This window comes from Ailuropoda melanoleuca, chromosome 12 (genome assembly GCF_002007445.2).
Source record: "Ailuropoda melanoleuca isolate Jingjing chromosome 12, ASM200744v2, whole genome shotgun sequence".
In the NCBI taxonomy this organism is placed as follows: Eukaryota; Metazoa; Chordata; class Mammalia; order Carnivora; family Ursidae; genus Ailuropoda; species Ailuropoda melanoleuca.
Window position 1 is genome coordinate 47,077,493 of NC_048229.1, and position 17,948 is coordinate 47,095,440.

A 17,948-nucleotide genomic window follows, 5' to 3' on the forward strand; every position below is an offset into this window, starting at 1 on the left:
AGTCCATAGTCTCTCATGTTTCATTCCCCCTTCTGATTACCCCCCTTTTCTTTATCCCTTTCTTCCCCTACCGATCCTCCTAGTTCTTATGTTCCATAGATGAGAGAAATCATATGATACTTGTCTTTCTCTGCTTGAATTATTTCACTTAGCATAATCTCCTCCAGTCCCATCCACGTTGCTGCAAATGTTGTGTAATCGTTCTTTCTGNACTGAGATAACGTATGATTTTTGGTGCTATTGTAAGTGGGATGGATTCCCTAATTTCTCTTTCTTTAGTCTCGTTATTTGTGTATAGAAATGCAACTGATTTCTGAGCATTGATTTTGTATCCCACCACATTACTGAATTGTTCTATAAGTTCTAGTAGTTTGGGGGTGGAGTCTTTTGGGTTTTCCATATAGAGTATCACGTCATCTGCGAAGAGAGACAGTTTGACTTCTTCTTTGCCGATTTGGATACCTTTGATCCCTTTTTGTCTTCTGATTGCTGTTGCAAGGACTTCTAGTACTATGTTGAATAATAGTGGCGAGAGTGGGCATCCTTGTCGTGTTCCTGATCTTAAGGGAAAGGCTTCCAGCTTTTCCCCATTGAGAATGATATTCGCTGTAGGCTTTTCATAGATGGTTTTTATGAAATTGAGGGATGTACTCTCTATCACTATACTCTGAAGTGTTTTAATCAGGAAAGGATGCTGTATTTTGTCAAATGCTTTTTCTGCATCTATTGAGAGGATCGTATGGTTCTTCAGTCTTTTCTTGTTGATATGATCTATCACACCGATCGATTTGTGAATGTTGAACCACCCTTGCATCCCAGGGATGAATCCCACTTGGTCATGATGGTTAATCCTTTTANGAGTCTTTTCTTGTTGATATGATCTATCACACTGATCGATTTGTGAATGTTGAACCACCTTTGCATCCCAGGGATGAATCCCACTTGGTCATGATGGATAATCCTTTTAATGTACTGTTGGATTCTATTAGCTAGGATCTTGTTGAGAATTTTGGCATCCACATTCATCAGGGATATCGGTCTGTAATTCTCCTTTTTGAGGGGGTCTTTGCCTGGTTTGGGGATCAAGGTAATATTAGCCTCATAGAATGAGTTTGGTAGCTTTCCTTCTGTTTCTATTTTTTGAAATAGCTTTAGGAGAATAGGTATTATTTCTTCTTTGAATGTTTGGTAGAATTCCCCAGGAAAACCGTCNCCCTGGGGAATCCATCAGGCCCTGGACTCTTGTTTTGGGGGAGGTTTTTGATCACTGCTTCAATCTCTTCATCATTAATCGGTCTGTTTAAATAATCAATTTTTTTGTGTTTCAGTCTTGGTAGTTTATAGGTTTCCAGGAAGGCATCCATTTCTTCCAAGTTGTTTAATGTATTGGCCTAAAGCTGTTGATAAAAGTTTCTAATGATCCTTCCTATTTCATTGGTGTTGGTTATGATCTCTCCCCTTTCANCCCTGGGGAATCCGTCAGGCCCTGGACTCTTGTTTTAGGGGAGGTTTTTGATCACTGCTTCAATCTCTTCCTCATTAATCGGTCTGTTTAAATAATCAATTTTTTTGTGTTTCAGTCTTGGGAGTTTATAGGTTTCCAGGAAGGCATCCATTTCTTCCAAGTTGTTTAATGTATTGGCATAAAGCTGTTGATAAAAGTTTCTAATGATCCTTCCTATTTCATTGGTGTTGGTTATGATCTCTCCTCTTTCATTCATAATTTTATTAATTTGGGTCCTTTCTCTATTCTTTTGTATAAGTCTTGCCAGTGGTTTGTCAATTTTATTTATTCTTTCAAAGAACCAGCTTCTAGTTCTGTTGATCTGCTCTACTGTGCTCCTGGTTTCTAATTCATTGATCTCTGCTCTAATCTTGATCAACTGCCTTCTCAAACTTCAGAGTTTAAAGCAATGATTTTACTCTCTTTATGATTTTGTACCTGGATGCAAGAAGGGCTCAGCTGGGTGGTTTGCCACATGTATTCAGCTGGGTCTGCTTGGATGGAAGTTTCCACTTCCAAGACAGTTTCTTTTTTCTTTCTTTCTTTCTTTATGTCTTTCTTTCTTTCTTTCTTTCTTTCTTTCTTTCTTTCTTCTTTCTTTTTCTTTCTTTCTGTCTTTCTTTCTTTCTTTCTTTCTTTCTTTCTTTCTTTCTTTCTTTCTTTCTTCTTTTAAGATTTTATTTATTNCTTTCTTTCTTTATGTCTTTCTTTCTTTCTTTCTTTCTTTCTTTCTTTCTTTCTTTCTTTCTTTCTTTCTTCTTTTAAGATTTTATTTATTTATTTTAGAGAGAGGGAGCACAAGTGGGTGGAGGGGCAGAGGGAGAGGGAAAAGCAGATTCTGTTGAGCAGGGAGCCCGAAGCAGGGCTCTATCCCAGGACCTGGGATCATGACCTGAGCCCAAGGCGGACGCTTAGCCCACTGAGCCCCCCAGGCGCCCCTCAAGGCGGCTTCTTAATTTACATGTCTGGTGCTTTGGTGAACTTTGGTTTCTTGACCTCTCAACATGGAATCTCATCTTCCAGGCCTTCTTGGATTTACAGGGTGATGGTCCTTCTTACACAGTAGCCAGCTTCCAAGAAGTAGAAAGTGGAAGTTTCCAGTCCAGTTAAGGCCCATGTGCAGAACTGGTACGATATGGTAACCTTATTCAATTGCTGGAAGTAGTCCAAAGGCCTGCTTAGATTCCAGGGGGTGGAGAAATAGCATTTCTTGATGAGAGAGTGGCAAGAACACTTGCAGTAAAGCATCCAGGATGGGGATATTGTTGTGGCTGTCTTTGGAAAATACAGTCTACAGTAGTATCATATGATTCAATATATGTAAATATCGATGTTTCTTTATATTTTAAAAATCTAGAAAAAATATAAAGACAAAACCATGTTTCTCTGCGGCATAGCAATTTTGAGTAGACACTGCTATTTTAGATTCTTCATTGTTTGATTTTTTTTATAGTAAGCACAAATTCTTTTATAATCAGCAAATTTTTAATTTTTAAAAATCCCAATTTTGATATGAAAAAGAAATAGGTTGTTTAAAGTTGTTTGCTCACAGAATTTGCAAAATGTGCTCAAAGTGTGTATTTAAAGGATGACTTTTTCCCCCTGTGGAGAATTTCAGGAAGAACTTCTACATTTAAGTTTCCATATTTGCAGATAGAGTAGGAGTGATAGCTTCTTGGCAAAATTGAATTTAAATAATAAATTTAAATAATAGAAGCCATTATTCAGGTTGGGCTTAATGCAGTTCCCACCCAGCTGAAAGATTCAGGCAATGAAATGGAGCACATAAAATCTTGACAGTTGCCTCATGCAAATTATGTTGTATTAAAAACTTAACAAAAAAATTAAAAATGAGCAGAACAAAAATTTCAAGAAGGAAGGGGTGAGGGGTTAAGTGGCCTTTTCAGCAGTCAGAAAAATGATCTCAGCCTTCAGTGGGCATCTGTCTGGTTCCTACCCTCTACTTTCAGCATCATCATTCATGTAGCTGTGAGTTATCAGAATAAGAACAAATGTGTATATTCGAAGATTTTTCATTGCCTTCAACCATCTTCTCAAACATACCCAGAAGTCATAATGCTAGAATTACACTGACACAAGCATCCCCATGGAAACAGAGCCTGGTGTCATAAACATGGCATTATGACTTCTCAGCAGGAGGAGGCAGATGGAATTTTGGCACTGAATCTGTAAGACTTATTTAAAAACACAAATGTCTTAGAGAATAACATCAAGGCAAAAAAGGGGGGGGGGCATGAAGTTGCCCCTATAGTATGCATGGCTTGTTTTTTGTTTTTGATGTTTTCCAAGGGTTCGTTCACGTCCGGCAGGACTCAGTGTTTCCTATTTGCTTCCATTGTTGTGTTTTGCACAGCATGTTCTCAACGTATTCATTGGCTGTGCATCTTTGCAGAGCTTGCATTTTCAGATGGAGAAGTCAAGGCTCAGGGAAGGGAACTGACCTACTTGTTAGTAGACCTGTTGAAGCCAGAGCCCTTCTCCTGATTTCCATCCACACAGTTCAGTTTCCTTTTCTCTGTGTCGGTTTCTCTTTGAGCACATAATTTGTGCACCAATTAGGACATTGCTTTGGCCACTCTAATGAAATTGCCTCTCCCATAAAATTGTTTTAAACAGGGTAGAAGTTTTTCTCTCTCTCAAAGGAGGTGTTAGGGACTCAGTCCCAAATGTCAGGGACTATGGGGTCAGGGACCCAGCTGTTTCTATGTCATTTTTTCTGCTCTCTCTACTAGGTGACCTCGTCTGCCAGCACAGCATATCACACACCAGATCTGCATTCCAGGCAGAGGAAGGAGAGAACATTTCCTCACATTTTAAGAGCACAATCTGAAAGCCATACATATCACTTCTGTTTTCATGTCATTGACAAGAACTTAGTCCTATAGTCGCACCTGTAGTCCTACAGCTATGTGATTAGCTAAAAGACCCTGAACCATTAGTGGAAAAGAGGAGAACACATACTGGCAGTGACCAGTGGTGTCTGCCAGAATTTGCATTCCCTCCAACAGAGTGTTGTTTTCAGGGGGCTATCAAATAATTTCTTTTTACCTAATGCAATGGCTAGAGACTGCTTATGGTATTTATTTTCCAGAGGATATTTAAAAGTGTAATTGCTAGGTTATTTATAGAGGTCCCAGAATTGACAGAAAGACTAAACATCAGATCTGAGACCAAGGCATATTAATTGACTATTGGAGATGTGTTAGGATTATAACAGAGACCCTGTAATTCAGTAGCTGTAAAAACAAATAAATTTCTTTTTCCCCTAACAGTCTAAGATGTGTGGTACAATGTTGGTGAAGCTTGGTTCTGTGCCCTGTACAAGGATTCAGGTTTATTATAGCGCTTCTGTTTTCAACATATGGCTTCTAAGGTCCCTCTGCTCACGGCCATTCCAGTCTCAGGAGGGGAGAGAGAACAGTTCATGGTGGGGGGCTTTTTTTCAATATTCGAGGCAGGAATTGTTCTGCTCATTCTATTTACGAGAACTTAGTCACTTGGCACCATGGGAGCTGGGAAATATGATTCCTAGCTGGGTTGCTATATCCCATATTCAACTCCATCACTATGGAAGATGGGCATATAGAAGTTAGCAGAGAACTAGTGGTTTCCTCTGTAGGGTGGTACAGCTGTGATGACTGAGCTCCAGCAACTTCTTTCTTTCATCCAAGTATCTTTTCACTAAAACATGAGAGAGGTGGAAATTTTTGATGAGTTAATCTTAGGCCGTGTGTACAGTGTACCCATTGACAGCTACTGGGGAAGGAGGAGGAAGGGTCATGGAATCTCTTTGTGTACCTGGATTTATATGCCCACCGAGACTGTTCAGAGTGCAGTATTGCTTAGGAGTTTCCTTTACGGATCCTCTGGTTCTAGAAATTTTCCTTCTTGTTCCTGTTGTGTAGAGCACGACTATTTCCTCTTGACAGTTAGGATCAATGACCCCAACCAATACAACTGATTTTTCATTGTTTTTCCAGTGGCATCAGCAGTTCAAAATAATCATGTGGATTTTTCAACTTTCAGTTTAATGTAAGCATTATTGCAATCTCCAGGCAAAAGACTTCTTCTCTTAAATTCTAAAACCTCTAATTTTAACAGAGTCCAAAGTTACAGAGATGGGAAGAAAATTTTGTGAGTCTGCACTCTGACCAATGAATCATAATACCTTCCGGGTCTCCGGGAAATAGTACTGGCCCACAGCTGGAGTCCAGCAATTTCTGATTGATCCCAGTATTTTCATTTCCTTAATGATCAGTTACCCTGGTCTCTAGTTTCATTGGTTATGGCAAGGTCGGAGATTTCCAGGACACAATTGTGCTATATCAGTATTCTTACTCAGTGTTCCCTGGTCTCCCCTTTATTCCAGGGGCTTTAGATGTATAAATTGATTCAGGCCTTGGAATTAAGTAATGGGCTGCTATTCTTTCATAGTGACTCAAGTCTTGTTTGCCTCGAACAGTAGGACCATAGAGCTGCTTATCTGTTTCGGACCTACAGACTCCAGTGATCAACTGTCTTCCATCAAATATTATTTCCTATGTTTCTAATCACGACTTGGGCTCTGCTGTTACTATGCTCAGCTAGCAGCAATGTTTAACTGCTCCCAGCTCTGTTCTGTCACTCCTGGATAGCATCAAACTCCTGGAAAAAGGATCTCCTTTGAAGTGTGGCCTTTCCCATCTTAGTCTACTGCCTGCAAAAGATAGCTTCTCCATCCTTTTCAAAAGTAAATATATTTCTGTGCCAGCAATGCAAAGCTCATTGAACATTTGGAAATAAACAATCTATGATTTATTAACAGACTAAAAAAGGAAAAAAAAACACATTTTAATAGATGTATAAAAAAGCATTTGGCAGAATCCATCATCTAGTTATGATAAAAAAGAAAGAAAGAGGGGCTCCTGGGTGGCACAGCGGTTACGCATCTGCCTTCGGCTCAGGGCGTGATCCCGGCGTTATGGGATCGAGCCCCACGTCAGGCTCCCTCCACTATGAGCCTGCTTCTTCCTCTCCCACTCCCCTTGCTTGTGTTCCTTCTCTCTCTGGCTGTCTCTATCTCTGTCAAATAAATAAAAAATCTTAAAAAAAAAAAAAAAAGAAAGAAAGAAAGGCCTCTCAGCAAACTTGTAATAAAGGGAATTTTCTTAACCTGATAAAGGGCATCTACAAAAACCCCAATATAATAAATGTCATATTTAATAGTGAAAAACCAAATACTTTCTTCCTAAAATCTCATCAATTTTATTGACTATTTTGTTGGAGGTCTTAGGCAGCACAAGAAGGCAAGAAAATAAATGAAAGGCATCCAGATTAAAAAAGAAAAGGTAAACTCTCTTTATTGGCAGATGGCATGATCATCTATGCAAATAATCCCATGGAATCAAAACTAAGTGAGTTTAGTTAAATTGCTGGATATGAGATCAATATAGAAAAATCAATTGTATTTCTACATATTTATAATGAAGATCAAATTAGAAATTTAAAAAGTGATACCACTTACAATAGCAAAATATATGAACTATTTCATAGACAAAATTGACAAAGTATGTGTAAGACCTGTGCACCAATAACTACAAAACACTGCTGACAGAAACAAATGGAATGATATACCATGCTCACACATTGGAGGACTCAATTTATTAGGATAGCAGTTCTTCCCAAACTGATCTCTAGATTCAATTCAATCACAACCAAAACCTATAGGCAATGTCTATAGAAATGGACAAGCTTATTTAAAATTTTATGGCAAAATGCAAAGAACCTGTAATAACCAAAATTATTTTGAGGAAAAAGAACAAAAAGAGAGGACTTCATTGCCTGATTTCCAGATTTATTATAAAGTTTCAGGAATCAAAATGGTTTGATAGTGACCTAAAGACAGATATATAGAATAGTGGAACAGAATAGAGTTCAGAAATAGACCCACATATATATGGCCATTCAACTTCTCACAAATGGTGTTGGAAGAATTAGATAATCTCACAGGGCAGAGGAGACCCTTGACCTTTACCTGAAATCACATGTAAATACACAAATATGGATAATAATACAAAATGGAGTTTAGATCTAAATATAAAACCTACAGTGATAAAAGTTCTAGAAGAAAACATCAAAAAAATCTTAGTTACTGTGTACTTGGGAAAATTTCTTAAATACGACACAAAAAGCACTTAAATCATAAATTGTTTTCAAAAGATGCTCTTAACTCTTTAGAAGCTAAGCCAAAGACTGAAAGGAAAAAAAATTGCAATAAAAAATATGAAAAGAGGGTGCTTATCCAGAAAACATAAAGAACTCTTACAATTCAATAAGAAGACAAAACCAATTTTTAAAAACAGACAAAAGTGGTTCTTTCACTTCTAAAGAGATAGAACAGGTGTACTTTTTTCTTTCTCCTTTCAAAGCACAACTAAATCAATGATCATATATAAAACAAACAGAAGACTCAGACCTGGAGAGAGGAGAGAAGACCTCTGTACCTAATGAACAACATGTTGATGAGTTTCCTGAGTTTTCTTTTGGCCTCAGGTGTCTCAGACTTGGAGCTGAAGAAGCTGGCAATCTGGAAATAATAAGGAGTTCAGATCAAAAAAAAAATCCCAACAAAGGTCCAGGGAAGGGTCAGTCTACCAAGATAAAAAGCATGTGGCCAAATACCATAGCAAAAATTATGGGTCTTATCCCCACCCATACCATCAAAGCCCATGGGAGCCTAGTGGGGAGCTTAGACTTCCACTCTCGTGAGTCTGTAAAGAGGTACCACCCCCACCATCCCCAATGTCAGAGAAGGCCAAGTAGGAATGTGGGACTTGATACCTGCTAGCAGCTAATGATGCCTAACCCCTGTGGTGTCAGTAGCCCACGTGTATATCCACTCCACCCAGCAGTTATAAGGTATCCATTGCTGTCAAAGCAGGACTCGTAGAGAGTCAGGACTTTCACTCTAGCTCAGTGGTAATGATGTTACCCCCATCACAGTATCAGTGGAGGCAACATGGGAAGCTGGAACTCCCACTGCTACTCGGCAGTACTGAGGAGCCCTCAATGCACAGGTGTCAGTAGAGGCTGAGCGGGGAACTTAGACTTCTACTCCCGCCTGGTAGTAACAAGGCAGTACATCTGTTTCACCTGCCAGAGCAATGTCAAAAAAAGCCAACAGAAAACATTTAAAATAATGTCCCCGTTCATCACACAATATGAAAATGTCCAATTTTCAATTAAAAAAATCATTCATCATACCAGGAAGAGCAAATATCTCAAATTGAATGAAAATTCCATTAATACATGTCAACACCAAAATGACAGAAATATTAAAATTAACTGGCAAAGATTTGAAAGCAACCATGATAAAAATGCTTCAATGAGAAATTATGAACATGTTTGTAATAAGGGAAAAAATAGAAAGCACCAGAAAAGAAATAGAAAATATAAAAAACAATTAAATGCACAATTAAATGTGAAAAACACAATAATTCAACGAAAAATCAGTGGATAAGAGCAACAGCACAATGAAGAGAACAGAGCAAAGAATAAGTGAAGACAGAAAAATGCAAAGTACACAATCTAAACAACAGATTTAGGTCTCTCTATTTTGGGGAAAAAATAGAGTGAAAACAATTGGACAGAGCTTCAGGGATCTATGGGACTGTAACGAAAGATCTAACATTTGTGTCATCAGAGTCTCTGAAGAAGGGAGAAAGAGAGCATGACTGAAAAAGTGCCTAAAGAAATAATGACTGGAAACTCCCCAAATTTGGCAAGAGATGTAAACCTACAGATTCAACAAGCTGAACAAATTCCAAAAGGGATGATCTCAAAGAAATCTATGTCAAGACACACCAGAATTAAGCTGAAAACTGAAGACAAAGTCTTGAAAGTCAGAGAAAAATACGACACCTTAACCATAATGAGAAGAAATTAGAATGATGGCAGATTTCTAAAAGAAATAATGAAGGTCAGAAAAAAGTGGCATAATATTTTCCAAGAGCTGAAAGAAGTATGAATCCAGAATCCCATATCCCATGAAAATATTTTTCAAGAACTAGGAGGATCAGTGGGGGAAGAAAGGGATGAAGAAGGAGGGGTAATCAGAAGGGGGAGTGAAGCATGGGAGACTATGGACTATGAGAAACAAGCTGAAGGCTTCAGAGGGGAGGGGGGTGGGGGAATGGGATAGACTGGTGATGGGTAGTAAGGAGGGCACGTATTGCATGGTGCACTGGGTGTTATACGCAACTGATGAATCATGGAACTTTACATCAGAAACCTGGGATGTACTGTATGGTGACTAACATAATATAATAAAAAAAGTTATAAAAAATTTAAAAAAAAAGAATGAAGATGAAATCAATATATTCTCAGATAAAGTGCCTCAGAGAATTTGTTGCCTGCAGACTTACCCTAAAAGAATGACTAAAAGAAATTCTTTAAATATAAAGGCAATGATAAAAGCAGGAATCTAGGAACATCAAAAAGGAAAAATATGGGGGAAAAAACCAATTTCCTCTCCTCTTGAGTTTTCAAAATGATGTTAAACTTTTGAAGCAATAGTATAACACTCTGTGGTGTGGATATAAATGTACATAAGACAAATATTTAAGACAATTATATTACAAATAGGAGGCTTAAAGGGAGTAAAAGGAGATGAGCTTTCTATATGTCATTCAAACTGGTAAAATGATGACACCAGTAGACTGCGACAAATTATGTATATAAAACGTAATACCTAGAGCAACCAGTAAAGAAGCTACCTAAGAATGTAATACGTGTATAAACTCAAATTTCTATAGATCTATCAACGTGCAATTCTAAAAAAATGAAGTAACCCACCGGAAGACAGAGAAAAGAAACCAGAGAAACAAAAAATGGAAAGAACAAATAGAAAGCAAAACAAAACAAAAAATAAACTTAAATCCTAACACATCCATAATTACATTACATATAAATATTCTGAAAGAGATTGACAGGCTGGATTTAAAAAAAATATGTTTACTAGAAACTCACTTCTCTTTAAAATTTTTCCCCAGTTTCATTGAGATATGATTGACATACAACACTGTGTAAGTTTAAGGGGTGCAGCATAGTGACTCGACATGCACGTGCTGCAAAATGATCATCACAGTAAGTTAACATCCATCACCTCCTATAGTTGCAAAAAATGTTCTTCCTTGCGATGAGAAGTTTTAGGATTTATTCTCCTAGCAACTTTGAATATAGCACACAGCATTGTACACTGTAGTCACTTAGCTGTGCATTACATCCTAGGACTTATTTATTTTATAGCTGTAAGTTTGTACCTTTCATCCATTCATTCCCCCTACCCCTCACCACTTCTGCTAACCACTAATCTGTTCTCTGTATCCATGCATTCAGGGTTTTTGTTGTTGTTGTTATTGTTGTTTTTGGATGCCACATACAAGTAAAATCATATGGTATTTGTTTTCGTTTGACTTACTCCATTCAGCATAAGGCCCTCAAGGTCCACTGATGTTGTTGCAAATGGCAGAATTCCCTTCTTTTTTTGTGGCTCAATAATACACCTCTATGGGTATAGACCACATTTTCTTTATCTATTTGTCTATCGATGGCCACTTAGGTTGTTCACATTTCTTGGCTAATGTAAGCGATGCTGCTGTGAGCAAGGTTGTGCAGATAACTTCACAAGTTAGTGTTTTTGTTTCCCTCAGATATATACTGCAAGTGGAATTGCTGGGTCATATGGTAGTTCTATGTTTGATAGAACTTTTTGACGAGCTTCCATACTGTTTTTCATAGTGGCTGAACCAATTTACATTCTAACCAACAGTGCTTGAGGGTTCCCTTTAGAAACTCACTTCTAATAAAATGATACAGGTGGGTTGAAAGGAGAGAGATAAAGAAAGATATATTATGTAAAAATTAATCAAAAGAAAGCTGAAGTAGCTATATTAGTATCAGATAAACTAGACTCCAAGGCAAAGAAAATTACCAGGACAAAGAGGGACATTATATAATGATAAAAGGGTCAATTTACCAAGAGAATATAGCAATCCTAACTGTGTATGAACCAAACAACAGAGCTTCAAAGTATGTGAAGCAAAAACTGATAGAACCAAAAGGAGAAATCCACAATTATAGTTAGAGATTTAACACACTTTTCTCAAGAAGTGCTAGAACGACTAGACAGAAAATATGTCAGCATATAGAAGTGAGCAGCATCATCAACCACCAGGAACAATAGATATTTATAGAAGGTTCTACCCACGACATCAGAATTTACATTCTTTTAAAGTGCTTGTGGAACATATACCAAGATAGATCAAACCTGAGCCATAAAACGAACTCCAACAAAATTTTTTTTTTTAAGATTTTATTTATTTATTTATTCGATAGAAATAGAGACAGCCAGCGAGAGAGGGAACACAAGCAGGGGGAGTGGGAGAGGAAGAAGCAGGCTCATAGCAGAGGAGCCTGATGTGGGGCTCGATCCCACAACGCCGGGACCACGCCCTGAGCTGAAGGCAGACGCTTAACCGCTGTGCCACCCAGGCGCCCCTCCAACAAAATTTTTAAAAATTGAAGTCATACAGTGTGCGTTTTTGTGGTTACAAAAGAATCAAATTAGAAATCAATAAAAGAAACAGGAAAATCTCCAGACATTTGGCAACTAAACAATGTACTTCTAAATAATCAATTTGCCAAGCCATCAATTGGTTATTGTTAGAAGGAAGTTCATAAGCAGATCAAAAAATACATTGAACCAGGGGCGCCTGGGTGGCACAGCGGTTAAGCGTCTGCCTTCGGCTCAGGGCGTGATCCCGGCGTTGTGGGATCGAGCCCCACATCAGGCTCCTCTGCTATGAGCCTGCTTCTTCCTCTCCCACTCCCCCTGCTTGTGTTCCCTCTCTCGCTGGCTGTCTCTATCTCTGTCAAATAAATAAATAAAATCTTTAAAAAAAAAATACATTGAACTGAATGAAGATGAAAATATATCAAAATTTGTGTAATACAGCTAAGGGAGTGCAGAAGTGGAAATTTATAGTACTGTATGTATACATTAGAAAAGAGGAAAAATCTCTAACCAATAATCTAAGCTCCCACTTCAAGAGCCTAGAAAAGAAAATAGAAAAATAAGCCCAAATCAGGCAGAAGGGAGGACAAGTTAAAGATATGTCAATAGCAAATACCAATGATTTCACTCATATGTGCAATTTAAGAAACAAAACAGATGAACATAGGAGAAGAAAAGGAAAATAAAATGAGATGAAAACAGAGAAGGACACAATGCATAAGAGACTCTTAACGGTAGGAAACAAGCTGAGGGTTGCTGGGGCGGAGGTGGGTGCTGGGATGGGGTAACTGGGTGATGGGCATTAAGAAAGACACTTGATGTAATGAGCACTGGGTGTTACATGCAAATGATGAATCACGAAACTCTACCTCTGAAACTAATTATACAGTATATGTTGCCTAAATTGAATTTAAATAAAAAAAAATTTTAAATAAAGATACGTTAATAGACATTCCAAAAACTGAGATGTAAAAAGAAAAAAGAATAAATAAGATGGAGCAGACTACTGAACTGTGGGGCATTCACAAATGGTATGACACAGACGCATTATGAATACTAAGAAGAAAAGAGAGAAAGGAACAGAAGAAATATTTGAAACAATAATATTTGAGAATTTTCCAAAATTAATGACGGATGTCAAGCCACAGATCCAGGAAGCTCAGGCAGGATAAATACCAAAAAAATACACCCAGGTGTATCATACACAAACTACAGAAAAATAAAGACAAAGAGAAAATCTTGAAAGAGGCTAGGAGACAAAAATACTTAACCTATAGAGAAACAGGAAAAAGAATTGCATTGAACTTCTCTTCAGAAGCTGTGCAAGCAAGAAGAGAGTGGGGTGAGGTATTTAAAGTGTTAAACGAAAAAAAAAAAAACAACCCACCATTTAATCCAGTTTTACCCAACCAAATAAGCAACACTTCACAACCACAGTTAGCTGCAGCTAACACTCTGAATCCAGGGTCTCTGGTAAGAACGTCCACGTAGATAGATGCAGCCGGAGCTAAAACTTATTCTGCCTTCTGTTTCTTCACACCTTCAGAATCTATTTTGTACGTTTCCCCCAGGTTTTTGCTGATATATTTGCAAATCCTGCAATAATTTTTAGTGTTTTGGCCTTCTTCTGGGTTTGACTTTGAGTTTGATCTGATAGGTCTGGGGTTCGGCCGAAACACAATGGGAAATGCTGGGTGTGGGATTGGAGGAGAATGAAGATCCCCTTGGAATGTAACCACCGCAGATGAGGTCCTTATGGGCTCTGCGACGGAGGCATCACAAACTTCAGATGGAGTCTGAATGGCTGTTTCTGCTGCAAAAGGGGTATCAACGGGGCTTCAGGGTTTAGAATATTCCAAGTCGACTAACTCCTCCCAGATATTGCAACTCCAGTTCTCAAGGTGCCATTTCCCTCCATTCAATGCCATAATTGTCACATTAGGGTTAGAAAAGAGTATGAATTCAACTGCCTACAGGGTCAGACTTTGCTTCTCATTTTTACTCATATCTACCCTGTGGTTATAAAAAAAAAAAAAGGATTCTTTTGTAGCAGTTATAAAAACTCTCTTATCATGCCTTGAGCCAAAAATGTATAGCTCAGAGCCTATAATTTTTCCCTTTAAGTTTTCTAATACAGTGAGAAATACCTTGCATACTTTGTGAGTGCACGATGATGTATCCCATCGATCATTCTGTCTACCTAAAGTGCTGATTATAATAGGATCCTGATGCCAAGTGACCACATAACTTTTTTCTTAGGAGCCAAGGACCACTAGGTACGGCCTTCTAAAGGTCACCAGATCTCCTCTGTCTTCAAACCCACCCACATCAGGTAGCTACTTCCATATTTTCATTTCCTTAAGGACTTTTTTGGTCTTGAAGCAAATGCTTTTGTGGTTTAGTCTGATGGTGGAAATTCTTAGCCTCACTAAGGTAGTTTAAGGAAAAGACATTTATTAAGAGCTGTAGGTAGACCACAGAATCATTTACAGGGCTTAATGAGCAGAACTGTGATTGTTAATTTTATGTGTCAATTTGACTGTGCCACAATGTACCCAGGTATTTGTCAAACATTATTCTGGGTGTTTCTGTGTGGGTTTCTGGATGAGATTTACGTTGAAATTGATAGACCGAGTAAAGGAGATTGCCCTCCCTAATGTGAGTGAGCCTCCTCCAATCAGTTGAAGGCCCAAATAGAACAGAAAGGCTGACCCTTCCCTACTCCTGCGCCAAGGAAGAGAGAATTCTCCCTGCCTGATCACTTTGACCTGGGACATTATCTTTTTCCTGCCTTTGGGCTCAAAGTAAAACATTGGCTGTTCCTGGGTTTTAGTTCTGCTGGCCTTCAGAACCACATGATCAGCTTTCCTGGCTCTCAAGCTTTTGGACGTGGACTGAACTGAACTATTATCTCTCCTGGGTTTCCAGCTTACAACTTAGCCTGCAGACCTTGGGACTTGTCAGCCTTCATTTTCATGTAATCAATTCTTCATTATAAATCTCTCTCTCTCCTTCCCTCCTTCCCTCCTTCCCACCTTTCCTCTTTTCCCTCCCTTTCCCCCCCTTTCTCTGTCTGACTCTCTCTCTCATATATATATAGAGAGAGAGCCAAAGATGTATAGCTCAGAGCCTATAATTTTTCCCTTTCAGTTTTCTAATACAGTGAAAAATACCTTGCATGCTTTGTGAGTGCACAGTGATTTAGCCCATCAGCCATTCTGTCTACCTGAAGTGCTGATTTCAATAAACTCTTGATTCCCAGTGACCACATAACTTTTGTCTTTGGAGCCAAGGACCTCTCTCTCTCTCTCTTTTTCTCTCTCTACCTCTCTTTCTCTCCTCTCTCTCTCTATCTCTGGAGAACCCTAACTAAGACAATCATACAAAAGTCTCGGCTCATCTTCTAGGCACAACTCTGAAAACTAAATTGTGGCACTGGCTAACCAAGGAATGGCTGCCCCTGTCCCATCAGGAAGCTACCCCCAAAGCTGCAGCCCCTTCTGCAGTAAACCACGCCAATAAAACGAACACCTTTCTCCTTTAAACTACACCTCCACATGAAACCCTGTTCTGAACTGGTCACAAGAGAACGCACCTAACTGATAGAACCGAAGCCATGTCTAGAACCCTAGGCTGCGAGGAGTAGATTTGATGTCTCCAAATTCTGCAGTGCAGAAAGGTCTGTCCTGATGCAGTTGGCATGTTTGAACCAAATCACAGTGCCCTGGAAAATGGTTGTGGGCTGTTGGAAAGAGGACTGATCCTTGGTATCCCAAAACACAACAAATGTCCAACGTAGTTACTTGATGTTTAAGTTACAAAAAGAATTCTCAAATACCTGCTAATCAAAAAAATTCAAACGTGAATACTTAAGGAATAAAAGTTTATCTTCACCTCCTATTCCAACGAAATCTTACCAACCTTCCCATAGTTAACCCGTGTTTTTAACCCTTCCACCTCATTTCCCATGCATTTGTACGCATGTTTATGTACTAGCTTTTTACATAAATGGTACGCTACTAAATTGTGGCAACTAGCCATGGTGACATGCAGACAGGGAGAGTAAACATCTTGACCTCCCTTCCCCTCTCCCACTGGTCTGCTGGGCCCCCCATTGACTGAGAGGGCAGGGAAGCCTGTTGATGTGGTGTATACAAGTCAGCCTCTAGCCTAGAGCACGGTGTGGAGAGGAGACCTGAGGGGGCAAAGGAGAATATCCAGTCCAGAAAGACTGGGGAGAGGAGAGAATGTTACTTGTGGGCACTGTGTAAAGAATAGGCATGGATGGTGTGGGTCCCACAATCACTTCCTCCGGGTTGGTCAGGGTAGTTTGATGGAACCGCTTCATGTTATCCTCCTGCCCCATCACTTCTGCAGGAAAGGTTGGAAGCTTTCCCAAACCTGTGATGACCTGTGATCTACTTGCAGTCGTGAGTCAGGGGCAGTATCCCTGCCCTTGCCTGAAGGCTGGGCTAAGTGGAATATTATCTTTTCAATGACATCCCTTAGCTGTTTACTACCTACTCCTTGCTCACCCCTCCCTCTGTCCCCAGCCAGTCCAGTCACCTGGAGGGGCAAGGAAAGGCCCTATTTCCCTGTGGAAGGATTTAACTGGCCTCTCATTCTCTGTGGGATATCAACAGCTGGTGAGATGGATAAAATCTCCCTTTGTTTTCCCGACTCAGACCACAGGAACTTACACTCTGGCTGGGTGGCCGTCTGGCACAAGGTGTGAGTCAGCCATTGGCATCTTTGGGTGGAATGATTTTCCAAACCAAATGTGCCTTCAAAACTTTCTATCCAATGCCCATGGGAGTACTAATGTCCTGAAAAGCCTCTGTCTCCTCAAAAGCATTCTGTGTTAATTAGGCAACAGCAGGTTTCAGTGAAAGCTTTTGATGGACTTTTTACCTTTACTCTTAGCTCTTTTAGCCAAGTGCCCTGCAGGTTTCTGTTTCAGTTCTATTTTCTTGGCCAAACATAGTTTTTCTTCCGTCCTTCAAAAGCTAGCTGCAGCCTCATTTTTTTTTTTTTTTTAATGTGACAGAAGAGACAGCCAGCGAGAGAGGGAACACAAGCAGGGGGAGTGGGAGAGGAAGAAGCAGGCTCCCAGCGGAGGAGACCGATGTGGGACTCGATCCCGGAACGCCAGGATCACGCCCTGAGCCAAAGGCAGATGCTTAACGACTGCGCTACCCAGGCGCCCCCAGCCTCATTCTTGATGCCAGGCTTCCTTGGGCATCCTAATTCCTACTTCTTTTCTGCTGGCCGTGTACTTTTGAGACCAGTCTATTGTTGTTCCTTTTCTTTGAACATGAGAGTGGTGTTGTGGAAGTGAGTGTTGTAGAAAGACCCCCACCTGGGGGTGAGAGGGTCCAGGTGTGGTGTAGCCCCAGATGGCTCTGGGACTTGAGATAAATCCTTTGTCTTGTTGATTGGTGGGGTCTGCACACTGGACCAATGGCCAGATCTGGCCCGAGATATTCTTTTTGTCCTAAAAAGTGCTGTTACTGTGCTTTTTTATGTGAATGTGCTTTCCAGCTCACTGTATGCCTTTCACATCTCCACCTGACCTGCTTCATATATTTATACTGGTCTTTGTGGTCCTTATGGGTATGTGCTTTTGACTCCTGATTCTTGGTCATTGATTCTTGGTATTTTGGGAGATGTGGATCTTCTTGAGAATCAGTGAAAACTCCCTACTCTCTTCCTAAAATGACTCACATATCTCACAGAGATACATTTTTGCATATAATTTTAGGGTACTTGGGAAACATTTTGGATCCATCCATGGATGAGCCCCTCCCAGAGGAGCACGAAGCCCTTCATGCAAATGATTTCGAAGGCCCTTAGTGGCCTGGGGCTGGGAGA